This window comes from Rana temporaria, chromosome 3, assembly GCF_905171775.1.
Source record: "Rana temporaria chromosome 3, aRanTem1.1, whole genome shotgun sequence".
In the NCBI taxonomy this organism is placed as follows: Eukaryota; Metazoa; Chordata; class Amphibia; order Anura; family Ranidae; genus Rana; species Rana temporaria.
Genome location: NC_053491.1, coordinates 6,790,481 through 6,805,538, shown reverse-complemented (window position 1 = coordinate 6,805,538; position 15,058 = coordinate 6,790,481). Strand labels below are relative to the sequence as shown.

The following is a 15,058-nucleotide window of genomic DNA, read 5'->3' as shown; positions in this document are numbered from 1 at the left end:
GCGGAATTTCGAATCCTCAACGATTTTGCGCCGTAAGTTACGGCGGCGTAGTGTATTTCTGGCGGTGGAATTCAAATCGGCGATTAGGGGGCGTGTTTCATTTAAATGAAGCGCGTCCCCGCGCCAAATGAACTGCGCATGCGTCGTCCCGAAATTTCCCGCCGTGCATTGCGCTAAATGACGTCGCTAGGACGTAATTTTTTTTAACTTAGACGTGACTTACGTACATTCCGATTCACGGACGACTTACGCAAAAAAAAAAAAATTCAAATTTCGACGCGGGAACGACGGTCATACTTAACATGGCAAGTCTAACTATACGCCGCAAAATACCAGCTTTAACTATACGCCGGAAAAAGCCAACTAGAGACGACGTAAGAAAATGCGACGGCCACGCGTACGTTCGTGAATCGACGGAAATAGCTAATTTGCATACTCGACGCGGAAAACGACGCGAACGCCACCCAGCGGACGCCGAAGTATTGCATCTGCGATCCGAAGGCGTACGAAGTCGTACGCCTGTCGGATCTAACCCAGATGCCGTCGTATCTTGGTTTGAGGATTCAAACTAAAGATACGACGCGGGGAATTTGAAAGTACGCCGGCGTATCAGTAGATACGCCGGCGTACTCGCTTTGTGGATCTACCCCTATATGTTTGGGGGGTTCTAAATCATTTTCTAACAACATTTTTTTAATATTTTAAACAAAGTGTCAGAACGGCCCCGGGGTAACGTGCGCGGCGCCTTTGACGTTTTTGTGCGTTTATATTGATGTATGTTATTGTGTTTTCACTAAACTTTATTTATATGACACAGGGGAACAAAGCCTAATGTTTGTTTTGCTCCAGCCAGGCAGGGAGTGACCTCCTCCATGTTCTTCTCTCCTCTACAATAAGAACGTTCGGTATTATTATTATTATTGTTCCGGGTGTCAGACATCACTCACAGATGATTCACCCCCTCCCCCCCTCCCTCCGGGGATTATCCTGACTGGTAGAACTGGGCCAGGAGCCATGACTAAGCTCGGTGACGTCACGCCTGACGTCCTGGCTACGTAACGCCGAGATCTCCCGCTCCGGCCAATTGGAAGCGAGCTCCGGCGGGGAGGAGCCGGAAGTGGTCCGGGAAAAAAAAGCGGCCCTCACCGGAAGTGGGAGAAAAAGAGAGAGAGAGAGAGAGAGAAAAAAAAATACCGGAAGCGTAAAAGAAGGAAGTGTCTGAAGACCGGCTGTGTCACCGGGAGAGTCCGAGGAGGAGGAGGGGAGCGGGGGACACCGAGAGAGAGTCACCACCGTACAACACAGGGCCTTGTCCGGTCATACCGAGAGACGTCACCGGAGACCGGATACCCCTCCCCCCCCCGCCGCCGGTGTGTGAAGGTGAGTGTGTGACCCGAGAGGGGGCGGAATGCCGACCGACTGACACTATATACCGACCGAAAGACCCCATATATAGATCCCTTTACTGACTGACACTATATACCGACCGACAGACCCTATATACCGACCGACAGACCCTATATACCGACCGACCGACAGACCCTATATACCGACCGACCGACAGACCCTATATACCGACCGACAGACCCTATATACCGACCGACAGACCCTATATACCGACCGACAGACCCTATATACCGACCGACAGACCCTATATACCGACCGACAGACCCTATATACCGACCCCATATACCAACCGACCGACAGACCCCATATACCGACCGACAGACCCCATATACCGACCGACCGACCGACCCCATATACCGACCAACAGACACCATATACCGATCCTTATACCGACGGACCCCATAGACCGACCGACGGACCCCATAGACCGACCGACGGACCCCATAGACCGACCAACAGACCCCATATACCGATCCTTATACCGACAGACCCCATAGACCGACCGACAGACCCCATATACCGACCGACAGACCCCATATACCGACCGACAGACCCCATATACCGACCGACAGACCCCATATACCGACCGACAGACCCCATATACCGACCGACCGACCGACCCCATATACCGACCGACCGACCCCCATATACCGACCGACAGACCCCCATATACCGACCGACAGACCCCCATATACCGACCGACCGACCCCATATACCGACCGACAGACCCCCATATACCGACCGACAGACCCTATATACCGATCCTTATACCGACAGACCCTACATACCGACCAACAGAAAGCATATACCAATCCTTATACTGACAAACCCTATATACCGACCGACAGACCCCATATACCGACCGACAGACCCCATATACCGACCGACCCCATATACCGACCGACAGACCCCATATACCGACCGACCCCATATACCGACCAACAGACACCATATACCGATCCTTATACCGACGGACCCCATAGACCGACCGACGGACCCCATAGACCGACCGACGGACCCCATAGACCGACCGACGGACCCCATAGACCGACCAACAGACCCCATAGACCGACCAACAGACCCCATATACCGATCCTTATACCGACGGACCCCATAGACCGACCGACGGACCCCATAGACCGACCAACAGACCCCATATACCGATCCTTATACCGACGGACCCCATAGACCGACCAACAGACACCATATACCGATCCTTATACCGACAGACCCCCATATACCCACCGACAGACCCCCATATACCCACCGACAGACCCCCATATACCCACCGACAGACCCCCATATACCCACCGACAGACCCCCATATACCCACCGACAGACCCCCATATACCCACCGACAGACCCCCATATACCCACCGACAGACCCCCATATACCGACCGACAGACCCCCATATACCGACCGACAGACCCCCATATACCGACCGACAGACCCCCATATACCGACCGACAGACCCCCATATACCGACCGACAGACCCCCATATACCGACCGACAGACCCCCATATACCGACCGACCCCCATATACCGACCGACAGACCCCCATATACCGACCGACAGACCCCCATATACCGACCGACAGACCCCCATATACCGACCGACAGACCCCCATATACCGACCGACAGACCCCCATATACCGACCGACAGACCCCATATACCGACCGACAGACCCCCATATACCGACCGACCGACAGACCCTATATACCGATCCTTATACCGACCGAAAGACCCTACATACCGATCCTTATACTGACAAACCCTATATACCGACAGACCCCATATACCGACCGACAGACCCCATATACCGACCGACAGACCCCCATATACCGACCGACAGACCCCCATATACCGACCGACAGACCCCCATATACCGACCGACAGACCCCATATACCGACCGACAGACCCCCATATACCGACCGACAGACCCCTATATACCGACCGACAGACCCTATATACCGACCGACAGACCCCCATATACCGACCGACAGACCCCCATATACCGACCGACAGACCCCATATACCGACCGACAGACCCCCATATACCGACCGACAGACCCCCATATACCGACCGACAGACCCCCATATACCGACCGACAGACCCCCATATACCGACCGACAGACCCCCATATACCGACCGACAGACCCTATATACCGACCGACAGACCCCCATATACCGACCGACAGACCCCTATATACCGACCGACAGACCCTATATACCGACCGACAGACCCCATATACCGATCCTTATACTGACAAACTCTATATACCGACCGACCCTATATACCGACCGACAGACGCTATATACCGATCCTTATACCGACAGACGCTATATACCGATCCTTATACTGACTGACACTATATACTGATCGATATACAAACTGCCAGACACCCCCCTGGGCTGAGTACCCCCCTCCTCCCCCCTCATTACCAGATATAGATGATCAACACAGTGTGTATCCAGAATAAGATGACTGTAAATAGGCCAGAATATTGTAAATCCAGACAGGTTGCATGTTTTGAGTTACAGAGGAGGTCTAGGGCTAGAATTATTGCTCTCGCTCTACCAATCGCGGCGATACCTCACATGTGTGGTTTGAAAACCGTTTTCATATGCGGGCGCTGCTCACGTATGCGTTCGCTTCTGCGCGCGAGCTCGTCGGGACGGGGCGCGTTTTCTGGCTCCTAACTTTTTTAGCTGGCTCCTAGATTCCAAGCATATTTGTCAAGCCCTGCTGTAAATCCAGAATCTCTGTATTATACCGGGAATGTAAATACAACTCCAGCATATCCATGTACCGTATTTATCGGCGTATACCGCGCACTTTTTTTGCCCTGAAATTCAGGGCAAAATCGTGGGTGCGCGATATACGCAGATACCCGCGCCGAGTTTGAACTACTGCGCCGGCATATACCGAGCGCAGTACACTCGTGTATAGTCGGGCAGGCTCAGCTCCTCTCGCGGTCACGTCCTGGACGCGTCCAGGACGTGACCGCGAGAGGAGACGAGCCTGCCCGACTATACACGAGTGTACTGCGCTCGGTATATGCCGGCGCAGTAGTTCAAACTCGGCGCGAGAAGCGGAGATCGAGCGGGGAGGACACCGGACTCGACGAGGACACCACCGAAGCCGCAGACTGACGCCGCGCAAGACACCAAAACTGTAAGTACTAAAATCTTTTTTTCACAGGAATGCGCGTCCACTTTAGGGGAGCGCGCTATACGCCGATAAATACGGTATATCCAGAATCATCTCAAAAGAAAACACACAGGATCTCCGTGTATATCCAGAATGTAAATCTCATTCCAGAATGCTGTAAATCCAGAATTCGGCGGCCCCCCCACTCATCTCTATGCCCTTGGAGGACCCGAGCGACCTCTGACGGAGCTTCCGGGTCTCGGGCTTAAAGAGATCATGATTTTTTTTTTTTTTCATCTCTATATACAGGAATATATACCGGAATATAAAAGGTAATGATTTTCGTGCTAAAGTCAGCTCTTACTCAATCCGCATTTGCAGTTTGAGTAAGCGCTGACTTTAGTGCGAAAATTATTACCTTTTATGTTCTGGACATACCTTTCATGTGATTTTTAACCACTTGCCGCCACTTGCTATTACAAAAAGACGGCGGCAAAGTGGTTTCAATATCCTGGCCCGACGTCATATGACATCTTCAGGATATTGAGCCACTGCGCGCCCCTGTGGGCGCGCATCGCGGCGATCGTTTTGTCAATCTGACACCCCGCAATATCAATCTAGGTAAAGAGTCTGATGAAGACTCTTTACATCGTGATCAGCCGTGATTGGACACAGCTGATCACGTGGTAAACAAGAAGTGCCGGTGATTGGCATTTTCCTCACTCACGTCTGTCAGACACGAGTAGGAGAGCCGATCGGCTGCTCCTCTGACAGGGGGGTTTGTGCTGATTTATTATTATTATTATTATTATTATTGGATGCCCTTGCTAGACCACCACGGATGCCCTCCACCAGGTATGCCAATCAGTGCCCACAATGGATGCCAATCAGTGCACACAATGGGCATCACTGATAGGCAGGGATTGTTTGGCATACATCGGTACAATTTATTACCGTACGTCAGTGCTGCCTCATTGGTGCCCATCAGTGCCGCCTCATTGGTGCCTGTCAGTGTCGCCCCATTGGTGCCCATCAGTGATGGAGAAAACGTACTTCTTTACAAAGTTTTGTAACAAAAAAAAAAAAAAATATATATATATTTTCAGACTTTTTTATTTATTTTTTTAGCAGAAAATAAAAACCGCAGAGGTGATCAAATACCCCTGAAAGAAAGCTCTATTTGTGGGAACAAAATGATAAAAAAAATTGTTTGGATACAGTGTAGCACGACCGCGCAATTGTCATTCAAAGTGCAACAGTGCTGAAAATCGGTCCGGGCAGGAAGGTGTATAAGTGCCCGGTATTGGAGATAGAATAGCACCACATTTTGGTTCTTAAAGTGGAGTTCCACCCAAAAATGGAACTTCTGCTTTTCGGATCCCCCCCCCCCCCCCGGTGTCACATTTGGGGGGGGGGGGGGGGCAGATGCCTGTATAATCCAGGTATTTGCTCCCACCTCCGGGCATAGATCCCCGCAGTATCTGTGGCGAGCTACGCCATGTCCAGCCCCTCCTCCGCTCCCCCTGCTGTCTTCTGGGAGACGCACAGGTCCTTACTAACGATGGCAGCGCCTCCACCCCAGGGACAGATCAGCTTCGGGGTGCTGACAACACGGGCGCCCTGGACAGGTAAAAGTCAGCAGCTACTGTATTTGTAGCTGCTGACTTTTAAAAAAATAAAAAAAAATTGTCAGAACTCCGCTTTAATCTCCATAGGTGACGCTTTCAATATTACAAGCTGTGCAGCACCCCCCTGGGTTCCAACAAGCTGTGCAGCACCCCCCCCCCCCCCGGGTTCCAGGTCACAACATGTGAGAGTCGGACGCTCATCTAGATCGGCATCTCTTTGGCCATTCTAGGAGTATGCACAATTATAAAGCATGACATGTTCGGTATCTATTTACTCTGCGTAACGGCGTTTGGGGGGGGGGGGGGTTCTGAGTAATTTTCTAGCATAACAATTTTCACACGTAGGAGGGAAGAGTCAGAATTGGTCCGGGGGGGGGGCAAGAAGTTAAAGGGCCATACCACCTGAAAAGTGGTGCTAATTATTGAATTCCCCTGAGAATCTCAATGTAAACACAGCAGAACTCCTCCTTCCTGATCTTCTTATGGGAGGGGCCTTGATCACTCCTTTTTGTTATTTAGGACATACATTGGAATGCAGAACAGAAGAGTCATCGGAACGCGGCGTTACCCAATGAACTCTTTCATGTCTGGAGGCTTCATTGTGAAAGATGAGGAAGGTCCAGTTTTCTGTGTATTTTTCATGTGAGGCCCATAGAAGTCTATAGCCAGGCTTGAAGATGGATATATATCTCTTTCTATGTATCTTCAAGCATTGCTTCCATCTGACAGCCAGAAGTAGTCTTATAAAAAAAGTGTGTGTAATTTAATAATAAAAAAAAATAATATAAAAAAATTTTCTTTTTTTTGATAAGCTGACTTCTGGCTGTCAGAAGCAATTTGGTGCCTTCGCAGCTACTTGATTGTTTCTTAGCACCCCCCCTCCGGTAATGGGCGCCCCCACCATGTATCCCGGGCTGCGCATGCCAATCGGTGCGCCAGGGACCAGTGTGGCAGGGGATTGCCAATGGACACCCATCCACTCTTCTCTCCTTGCTGACCCAGAAGAGAAATGTTTGACATCATCATTTCCGGGACACCGTTTCACTTTCCCTGGCCAGCTTGGCCGGGAAGGAATCGAATACAGTGTGATTTGCATTACGTTCAGGGGAGACATTGGGGGGGGGGGGGGTGCCCTGCATGTCTTAGAAAGAAAACCTTAGGGTGAACCTCCTAGTTTCTGGGCTGCTCTGTGTGTGCGCTTATTGACCAATGCAGTACTGCTCAGCCTCGCTCCCTCGTCACTGGAATTGACCGGCAGAAGTGACCCCCGCTGTGTTGACCGGCAGAAGTGACCCCCGCTGTGTTGACCGGCAGAAGTGACCCCCGCTGTGTTGACCGGCAGAAGTGACCCCCGCTGTGTTGACCGGCAGAAGTGACCCCCGCTGTGTGCGACTCCAGCTGCTGTCTCTCTTCCCCCATTGGACAGATTGATAGTAGCAGAAGCCGTTGGCTCCCGCTGCTGTCAATCAAAAGCTGTGACACCGGAGCATGGAGGGGGGGGGGGGGAGAGCTGAGTCCTGCTGTCTGTCTATGGACGCAGCAGTGGCACTTGGGAACGAGCCTACGGGGGGGGGGGGGGGAGTTGCTTTCGCAGGGGCACCCATCGAAGAGGCGGGGCCTGGAGTGCAAGCGGGGTACCTGAGAAGAGGAGGATCGGGGCCACTCTTTGCAAAACAATTACAGAGTAGGCAAGTTTTTTTTTTTTTTGGTGTGTGTAATGTAATATATATATATATATATATATATATATATATATATATATATATATATATATATATATATATATATATATATATATATATATATATATATATATATATATATATATATATATTAGGGATGCACCGAAATGGAAATTTCAGAACCGAAACGAAACCGAAATAAAAAAAAAATTCAGTCCGAAACCGAAACCGAAACCGAAAATTACTTTTCTTTGTTTTCCCCCTATTTAAATTTTTTTTTCAATAATTGTATGTATTACATGATGGTCACAGTGGCTGCGTGTGATGGGCACAGTGGCAACGTGTGTTGGCACAGTGGCTGCGTTGGATGGGCACAGTGGCTGCGTTGGATGGGCATAGTGGTGACGTGAGTTGGCACAGTGGTGACGTGTGATGGGCAGTGGCTGCGTTTGATGGGCACAGTTGCTGCATGTGATGGGCACAGTTGCTGCATGTGATGGGCACAGTGGCTGCGTTTGATGGGCACAGTGGCTGCGTTGGATGGGCACAGTGGTGACGTGCGTTGGCACAGTGGTGACGTGTGATGGGCAGTGGCTGCGTTTGATGGGCACAGTGGGGACGTGTGTTGGCACAGTTGCTGCATGTGATGGACACAGTGGCTGCGTTGGATGGGCACAGTGGCTGCGTTGGATGGGCACAGTGGTGACGTGTGATGGGCAGTGGCTGCGTTTGATGGGCACAGTGGGGACGTGTTGGCACAGTGGCTGCGTTTGATGGGCACAGTGGCTGCATGTGATGGCACAGTGAGGCTGCAATTGATGTTTTTTTTGGTAGTCAGAGAAGGCAAGCATGGCTCAATAACACACAAACGTTTTTTTAAAAAAAAAACTTTTGTGTGTTATTGAGCCATGCTTGCCTTCTCTGACTACCAAAAAAACATCAATTGCGGCCTCACTGAGCCACTGTGAAAAAATGGCAGATAACATTTTTTTTTTTTATCTGCCATTTTTTCATTAAGAAAGTGCTGGTCAGTATTAAGTTAACCACTCCCCCCCAATCCAGCCATTTCGTTTGTTAACTTTTAACAGGTTCTGTTCTGCTTACTTGTTTTAGCAGCACAGCTCCCTCCCTGCCCACATGCAGCGCTCCGAGTTCTCCATCGCCTCCGGGCGTGACGTCAGCGCGGCTCACGCCGCTGGACTGAACCAAGAGACTCCCCCATAGGAGGGGGAGTGAAGAGGGGAGTAAAAAAAACTGAAAATTGGGCTAGGAAGAGCGCTCGCGGCAGTCGGCACACAATATGTACAGTGCCACTGCCGCTGCCCGCGCTCTGTACTGCTCTGGCGGCCGTGGCTACATTTTTACAAGAACCTGCCACCCCTCCTATACGCAATGGTACCGCCCACGGAGGGCGGTCATTATCGGCAATTTTAAATGTATTTCGGCATGTCCCCCAAATTGCTATTTTCGGCCGATATGTATCGGCCACCGATATATCGGTGCATCCCTAATATATATATATATATATATATATATATATATATATATATATATGTGTGTGGTGTTTTTTTTTTTTTTTTTTCTTCGTATGATCTTTCTGCAGATTTTCAGTACGTTCTGGTAGAGATGATCTGACTTATAGAATATTCCTTTTATTATATATAAGGTGTATTTAGTTATGTATTATCTGATCTCTCCGCTGGCTGTGTATAGATCCGGCATATTTCATCTTTTGTCTCTCGGATGTTTGATTGATATTCCGATTGTTGTCAGATCTTTCGCAACCAGTTCTCGTCATACCCATCAATTTCATCATGCCAGTGAATCATTGTCATTTGTATTGTGCAAGTATTTGTCACCTTGTCTGGTGCCCTTAACCACTTAAGACCCGGACCAAAATGCAGGTAAAGGACCAGGCCAGTTTTTGCGATTCGGGACTGCGTCGCTTTAACTGACAATTGTGCGACGTGGCTCCCAAACAAAATTGGCGTCCTTTTTTTTTTTTCCACAAATAGAGCTTTCTTTTGGTGGTATTTGATCACCTCTGCGGTTTTTATTTTTTGCGCTATAAACAAAAATAGAGCGACCCTTTTGAAAAAAAATGCAATATTTTTTCCTTTTTGCTATAATAAATATCCCCCAAAAAATATATAAAAAAACTTTTTTTTTTCCTCAGTTTAGGCCGATACGTATATTCTTCTACATAACAAAAAAATATCGCAATAAGCGTTTATTGATTGGTTTGCGCAAAATTTATGTGTTGTGTTTACAAAATAGGGGATATTTTTATTAAAAACATTTTTTTTTACTACTAATGGCGGCGATCAGCGATACACCTCTACTGTATTTGTAGAAAAAGATTACCGTATATACTTGAGTATAAGTCGACCCGAATATAAGCCGAGGCACCTAATATTACCACAAAAAATGGGAAAACATATTGACTTGAGTAATATGCCGCATACACACCATCACTTTATGTGATGAAAAAAAACGAAATTTTCTGTGAAGTAAAAAACGACGTTTTTGAAACTTCAATTTTCAAAGACGAAGTTGCCTACACACCATAGTTTTTCTCACAATGTTCTAGCAAAGCGAGGTTACGTTCCACCACGTTTTACCATTGAAGCTCGCTTCATAAGTAGCTTCTGGGCATGCGCGGATGAAAAAACGTCGTTTTAAACGACGTTTTTGCTACACACGGTCAATTTCTGTGAAGTAAAAAACGACGTTTTGAAAAACGACACATAAAATTGAAGCATGCTTCAATTTTTTTTTGGTCGTTTTTTAGAAGACATAAAACAAAGTTTTCCCCCACACACAGTCAATTAAAGTGACGTTTTTAAAAACGTCATTTTTTTTCATCACATAAAGTGATGGTGTGTACGCGGCATAAGGCTAGGGTGTCCATGTGCATGCCTCACTGTGCCCATGACTAGACTGACGTTTAACATGGGAGTCTATGGAAGGGGTGCCCGGCTTAGAAAAATCGGTGCTCCCCGGCCGTAGGTCCCCCGGACAACAAACTTTGCACACTTGTAGAGGAACAGTTTGGGGACCCGGTACCGGCCAGCCGTAGGTCGCCTGGATCCCAAAGTCTTGGAGATCAGGCGCAAAAAGGTGACTTGTGTGTATAAACCGAGGGGGACATTGTCAGCATTTTCAGTGTTTTTTTTTTTTTATTTTATTTTTTTATCTATTTTTTGGTTTACAACTGCTTTAAAGGATATATAAAAGGTTTGTTTTATTTTTTCCCCACCTCCTTATTTAATTTTTTTTTTAAACAAACCTGTCATACTTTTTTATCTTTTCTGCCAGTAAATACCTTATACAGCCCACTTCCTGTTTGTCTGGTCATTAGCCTAGGCTTATGACATATTCACACTCTCTGCTCTCTCTCGCTGCGCGCTCTCTCTCTGCTCGCTGCTCTCTCGCTGCTCTCTCTCTGCTCTCGCTGCTCTCTCTCTGCTCTCGCTGCTCTCTCTCTGCTCTCGCTGCTCTCTCTCTGCTCTCGCTGCTCTCGCTGCTCTCTCTCTGCTCTCGCTGCTCTCTCTCTGCTCTCGCTGCTCTCTCTCTGCTCTCGCTGCTCTCTCTCTGCTCTCGCTGCTCTCTCTCTGCTCTCGCTGCTCTCTCTCTGCTCTCGCTGCTCTCTCTCTGCTCTCGCTGCTCTGCTCTGCTCGCTCTCGCTGCACTTTCTCTGCTCTCGCTCTCTGCTCTCGCTCTCTGCTCTCGCTCTGCTCTGCTCTCTGCTCTCGCTGCACTTTCTCTGCTCTCTGCTCTCGCTCTGCTCGCTCTCTCGCGCTCTCTCGCTCTTCATAAGAGGGCCAATGAGAGCTGGAGGTGTGCATCTGTGTAAATTTCTTCATCTTCTCCTCCCTTCTCCATCCTTGCAGAACAAGTCCAGTTGAATTTGACCAACTACTACTGTACAATGGACAGGATCAATGAGAACCTCCACAGAATTGCTAGAGTTCCTAATGTGTGCCATTGCCGACAATGGTGTGCGACTTGTCATGTGATTTTTGAACCTGTCAAATCATATGACACGTCTCTCCAATGTGAATGGGGGTGGAGCCACTTGGGATCTCTGGTCAGCAGATATCGGTGTGTGTGTGTGATCGGAGTGGACACCACAGAGTACACAATCTTTCTTCTCATGTTTTGTAATGTTGGTCCGTCATTCATAGACTGTCCTTCCTGTAGGATGGAGGGGCGGGGATTTCCATGTAGATGATGACGTCACACTCCGTGTTTTATGTACAGATTGATCTGTTCCCGGGAATAAAACTTTTTACCAACATGGAGAGTCCTGGATGTTGTTGTGAGAAGTCCTCAGACATTTCTGGCAGTCTGTCCTCCTCCTGTGACAGCCGGACATGTGGTGATGTCTGCCAGTGCGATGCTTTATTTAGATCCCAGCTGTGTGCAAACAGACACTAATATGAAGGTGCCTGCTGAGCAGCGACTCCCATACACAAGGCACTCAACTTAACCATTTATTGGCTGACTTAGAGTTACTTAGTGCATTTTGCAGATTTGCACTACAGAACATTTAACCACTTGAGACCCGGACCATTATGCAGGTAAAGGACCAGGCCCCTTTTTGCGATTCGGCACTGCGTCGCTTTAACTGACAATTGCGCGGTCGTGTGATGTGACTCCCAAACAAAATTGGCGTCCTTTTTTTTCCCCCCACAAATAGAGATTTCTTTTGGTGGCATTTGATCACCTCTGCGGTTTTTAGTTTTTGCGCTATAAACAAAAATAGAGCGACGATTTTGAAAAGAATGCAATATTTTTTCCTTTTTGCTATAATAAATATCCCCGAAAAAATATATATAAAAAAAAAAATTCTTTATCGTACATCACGGGACACAGAGCGGCATTCATTACTATATGGGTTATATGGAGTACCTTCAGGTGTAGACACTGGCAATCTCAAACAGGAAATGCCCCTCCCTATATAACCCCCTCCCATAGGAGGAGTACCTCAGTTTTTACGCCAGTGTCTTAGGTGTTAGTCATGGTTTAGCTTGCCTCCGCATCCTTGGGATTAGGTGAGCTACCGGTTCTGTCCAAAAAAGCCTCAGCGCTAAAGTGGTCAGTAACCGGACCCCAAACCCTTGGGGTATAGCCCATAATGCTTTTCTTTTTAGAGAGCTGGACCCTGGGCCCAGAACTTAGAAACCTTTGGGTACCTAAAGTTTTCTGTTGCCAGGGTGCTATATGGGCCCAGGACAGTGGATCCTTCATAGGAACCCAGGGCCTGAAGGTCTAGACATCCCCACGGAGATGGGGGAAGATTGGGCCTCTTGCTTGGCAAAGTCCTGCGGCATGGAGCAGGTAAGTGAGGGGAAAACTTGCGGAACTTGGTTCTTAGCAGGTTTTTTTCTGGGGGGTCACAGGGGACATGCCTAAAGTTATGCACTGCATCTGGCAAACTAGTCACATATCATAAAGATAGGATGGCTCTCTATGTATTATTCCCCATAAGATGTGACCTCCCTTGTAGTGTTGGAAAAGCATTGAGTGGGGCCTGTGTTATATAAAAATATATGTGTGAGTCAGAGAGCTTTGCTTACCTGCAGGCCTCCAGGCGATGCTCCATTCAGTCTTCCTCCTCAGAGCCTGCAAGCAGGCAAAACGCTGGCCTCCTCATGGTTCCAGGCTGCAGGCCGCAGTTTGCTGGAACAGAGAGGTCCCTTCCTCCCAAAATCCCCCCCCCCCCCCCCCCCCCCCCCTCCCCCTGTCGGGAGGGGCATTTCCTGTTTGAGGTTGCTGGGGGGGAAGGGCGGGTCAGTGGCTTAAAGGAAGGGGCGGCCCTTCCTTGTTTGTTCCATCAATACTTTGGAACTGAGGAGAAAGACCAGAGCGGCAGCACGGGGCGCCGAGGACACACAGTGGCCAGAAAGGATATTGCAGTCTTCAGAGGACTGTTTTGTCAAGCCTAGAAATAGGCTGTTTCTTTTCCATCTCATAGTTTTTCTTTGCAATACTACTCAGGGGGACAGAATGTTTTTTCTTTCCTGGATTTGAAACAAAAACGAAAAAAAAAAAAAAAGTCATCTAGGGGAGAGGAAGCATTTTTTTATCCCCCAAACAGGTGTTTGGACAATTAACTTTTATAGTTCCAAATACCAATAGGTAGCAGGTGTACCTCGGTATTGTACCATGGTATGCCGCTGTTTTCCCTACAGGGAGCCTTGGGGCCATCGGGATCTGGGGCTGGAGCTGACGCGGGTCAGTCCAACCCTAAGATGGTCACGGAGGAGGTATTACTCACCTCTTTAAAAGAGATGAGGAAAGCATGGGGAAAAAAAAAAAAAAAAAAAAAAATGATATCCGCAGCTATGCGGGGCAGTAAGCGGAATAGATCTCCGTCGCCCGAGCGCGGACCCTCAGAAGAGGAGGTCCTTTCCTCAGGGGAATTGGACGACCTCTTGGACACGGACCAAGTAGGTTCAGGGATCGAAGACCCGGATACAGAGGAGTCTGGGGCAGTCTCCCTGAGGGAGAGCTGGTGGATTCAAGGATTGTCGGACTTGGTCCATAGGACATTCAACTTGCCAGTACCAGATCTCCAGGTATCGACGGTTTCAGCTTTGGGCTCACTGAGGGCGCCTCAAAGCAATGCTGTGTTTCCGATCCATCCTCTATTAGAGGGAATTTTGTTCCAAGATTGGAACAAGCCAGATAAGATCTTCTTACCACCTAAAAGGTTCTCTGTCCTATATCCTATGGAAGAAAATTTTTCCAAAAGATGGGCTACTCCTGCAGTGGACGCAGCCATCTCATGTGTTAACAGATCGTTAACATGCCCTGTAGAAAACATACAGGTGTTCAAGGATCCAGTTGATAAGCGCTTGGAAGCACTACTTAAGAACTCCTTCACTACTGCAGGGGCAGTAGTACAGCCAGCTGTGGCTGCGATTGGGGTCGCTCAAGCATTATCGGATCAATTTAAGCAGATGCTTAAACTTATTCCGGCCCAGCAGGCAGAAAAATTTTCGGATGTCCCTAAGGCCATATGTTTTACGGTAGACGCAATCAAGGATTCTATCCAGCAAGCGTCACGTTTATCGTTATCCCTTATCCATATGAGAAGACTCTTATGGTTAAAAAGCTGGGAGGCTGAGCCCCCATGCAAGAAGCTCCTGGTAGGGTTCCCCTTCCATGGAGGACGAC

The 15,058-nt window shown here is 48.5% G+C and overlaps 1 protein-coding gene across 1 annotated transcript in view; it reads left to right on the top strand.

Annotated features, from left to right (window-relative positions):
• The first annotated feature begins 1,111 nt into the window (after positions 1-1,111).
• The window catches only part of ZFAND6 (zinc finger AN1-type containing 6), a 31,471-nt gene continuing 17,524 nt past the window's right edge, over positions 1,112-15,058 (top strand). Inside the window, exon 1 of the mRNA XM_040342188.1 lies at positions 1,112-1,380. The gene's annotated coding sequence lies outside the window, so the exon portion shown is untranslated. The remainder of the gene's footprint in view (positions 1,381-15,058) is intronic.